General features: G+C 29.7%; 1 non-coding gene across 1 annotated transcript; it reads right to left on the reverse strand.

Moving 5' to 3' along the window:
* Positions 1-718: 718 nt before the first annotated feature.
* Positions 719-846, reverse strand: LOC125617559. Its single transcript, XR_007348597.1, has one exon. It is a non-coding gene; the product is annotated as a small nucleolar RNA SNORA44 (small nucleolar RNA).
* Between the last annotated feature and the right edge of the window lie 2616 nt (positions 847-3462).

Genomic DNA, 3462 nt, shown 5'->3' on the forward strand with positions numbered 1-3462 from the left:
TTCAGGGTCCAAACTGTCATTTTCTCATCTCATGTAGAATAAAATATAAATGCTGTAGTTCACCAAGCCCTAAATAATCCTAGCCTTTACTAATTCCTTTTAGAACTCTCTCTTCTATGTTACATAGTTTTACAGGTTTATTCATAAATTCATGTGCTCTTAATTAAAAACCTTTTTTCTATGTCTTTCTACTGCGTCTTTCTACTAGTGCCCCTCCCCAGGTCTTGATTCTTACCATTTTTCCCTCAGTTTCTCTCTACTAAGGGATACCTTCTTAATCATTCTTTCAAAAAGATGATTGATAACACATGATTTCACATTTTTGTCTTTTTTTTTCTTCTGTTAGCATTTTTTTCTTCCCAAATATTTGTCATGTAAGTGTGTGCATATCATTAAAATGATAATTCAATTGTAGCACTTTATTTATTAATTTAGATTTTCCCTTAGGTTCTCAAAATTACAAGCTATAGGGACTTTTTTTCTAATTTTTTTGTAACAAGTCACTTTGTGAAATTATCTTTACAATTTAAATTTCACACATTGCTTGAAAACTCACTTTTCAACTACTTATCCTGTTAATTTGTTGTTTTCTAATAATTTTATTGGGTATTTATCCTTAGAAACACCTATTTCTATTGCCCTCCTCTTGTTCCTACCCACCTGACAAAATATTAATTAGGGGATTTTAGAGAGAATCAACTTATATACTTATTTTTAACTTTAAAGGAAAGCCAAATAGAAACTGCAGGTAAAGTGTTGGCCTGAGCTGTCAATGCCTTTCCAGGTTGCTGATGCATGTAGTTGGAGTTCCCATGGCCACAATTCACCACATACTGACTTGTACTTTCAATATCTCAAGTCTGTTCATCTCAACAGTTCTACAAGGCTTTTGGAGAAATCAGTAATGGGTATTCAAACGTCACCTCTGCTGATAATTATCTATTTAACCTTGAGTAAAATCTATTTCTTAAATTCAGTTATAAAATTAGAATATTACCAATATCATCACTAATACCTTAATCTTCTAATTTTCAGTGTATTCAAATTAAATGAAATAAGAAATATTGGTAAGTCAGGTATTGGAGTTTCAGTTTTACAGGAAAAAAGTCAACTACATGATTATAAAGTCCATATTCAAATTCGTCTTCTTTATCATAATAGTATGATGATAAGTCAAATGTTTGTAATAATCTGATGGCTTGCAATAGCAATAAGTATAGCTCCTGTTAGAGTCTGTAAACAAGTCAAGATGGCACCTGGCATTTTGCAGAGGGAGTGGTTTGTGAAGTAACGCCAGCGAGCCATTAAGTGTGGAGATTCCTTATTGGTTGACTGTTGTATCTTGTTTATGTTAATTAAAATAAGCTGTGTGGAATGTATATATACCCCTCCTGTACTACAATAAATGGCTCCTACTCCTGCTGTATCAATCTACACAAGTTCCTCGTCACCCCCCGGTTATTTTGCTGCAGCCAGACTGTGGCAAGCTCCCATATTTTCTATCATAGCTATCAAGGTCAAAGATAGGTCAGTCTAAATCTATGTTAGCAAATATTTAATTGTCTTTCATGTTTTAGATACTATTTGAAATTCCAGGAATACAATAATGAATCACATATATAACTCCTTTACTTACATTGAGTTTATATTCTTATAGTGATCATTCGTTGTTGAATTTTAACTCCTCAAAACCTCATTACATTAAATTATTAATTTATACATAGATAGGGTCTTTAAAGATTTAATTAATTTTAATGAAGTCACTAGGATATGTGAGTTCTAATCCAACATAATTGGTATGCTTATAAGAAGAAAATTGCAGGCGTGTAGACATAGTCAAAAAAACATGTTCAAAACAGGGAGAAGATGGTCAACTGCAAACTAAAAAAGAAGCATTAGGAGAAATCAACCCTGCTGATACTTTTATCTTGTAATTATTGTGTTGTAAGCTATGAGAAAATAAGTTTCTATTGTTTAATTCTCCATTGTGTAATATTTTGTTGTGAGCTCTAATAAATTAATAATAGAAAATAAGTGTATATGTGTAAGTATATTATATANATATATATATATATATATATATATATATATATATATATATATATATAACATTTCTATATGTGTGTACATAGCATATATATACACAAGTACATATATATGGATATATACATTACTTGAAGCAGGTGCATATATCTGTATCAGTAGTTAATTTATAAACAATATTAGATTATTCACTAAGCTAAATATATTTGCATTTTATGAGAAGGTTGCTGGATTACATAAGAGTTCCACAATATTTAAAGGCAAATTAAGTGACTTTATAGTCTGATACTTTCAGTTTTAACATCATTGAAGAAAAATACAGTAACAAAATATTCTTTGGTTTATTTTAAATTATAATTCTCATTCTTATATATATGATAATTTCAAAACACATAAGCATTTTTTCTTACTTCATGACATCTCTTTCACATTTGTTAATTATTAAGTGGTCTAGAAAATGTTTCCTGACTTTAGTATTTATAACTTAGTATTAAGTGTATTTTCCTAATAGATACCAGGTTTCCAAAAAAGCTAGACATTTTATAATATCAAAATGACCTGTTTTTAAAATAAAGTCAATTTTATTCTTAGTTAGTATAAGATGTATATATATATATAAAGTGAAGTTTATTTAATATTACAAGTAAGTATGTATCTATAATATTCCACATATCCCTTTGAAATAAATAAACAGTGAACATGTTTTTGAGAAAATTAAGAAAAAATGTATATCATTTCATCTTAAAAGTGCCTATAGATATCTATAGATAAATTTTAAAAGACATAGAAAAAATTAAAAATTACAGTAAAAAATAGGCTAAAAAATACACACACACACACACACAACAAAGGGGTTCATAAGTAATTCTCATTTTTTTATCTTTGGAATACAAGAAAAGAATGATAATAAAAAATCAATCTGTGGCACTCCCCAACTATATACATGACAAGGTTGTTCTTTACATTAAATATAATTTACATAATAACATATATTGAATAACATACAACTGTGTAGAAATCATAAAATCTAGAATAAACAAAATTTTTCTTTTAAAATTTCTCTTCTAGGAGAGAAGATGGCAGAAAAAGGATGGACTTTCCAGTAGTTCTTCAGCATCAGATCTAAAGATCTGGAAAACTGCTCCTCAGAGATTGGAAAATATGAAACTCACAAAGGTTTAATCCATATAACCTAAAAGTGGATTTTGGCAGAAGACCCTATGAAACAGACATCTAAAAGAGACCAGCAACGCCTTAGCAGCAGGGGGTGTGCATCAAATCTCAAATATCCATTGACAGAGTTCCAAAGTTCAGTCAAGAGTAAGTCCCAACTATTGGAATTTCCAATTTAGAACTCTGCACCACCCGCTCAATAGAGGAATATACAATTGTCAGCACTCCTCACTATATCCCACTATA

This window comes from Marmota marmota, unplaced genomic scaffold, assembly GCF_001458135.2.
Source record: "Marmota marmota marmota unplaced genomic scaffold, marMar, whole genome shotgun sequence".
NCBI lineage: Eukaryota > Metazoa > Chordata > Mammalia > Rodentia > Sciuridae > Marmota > Marmota marmota.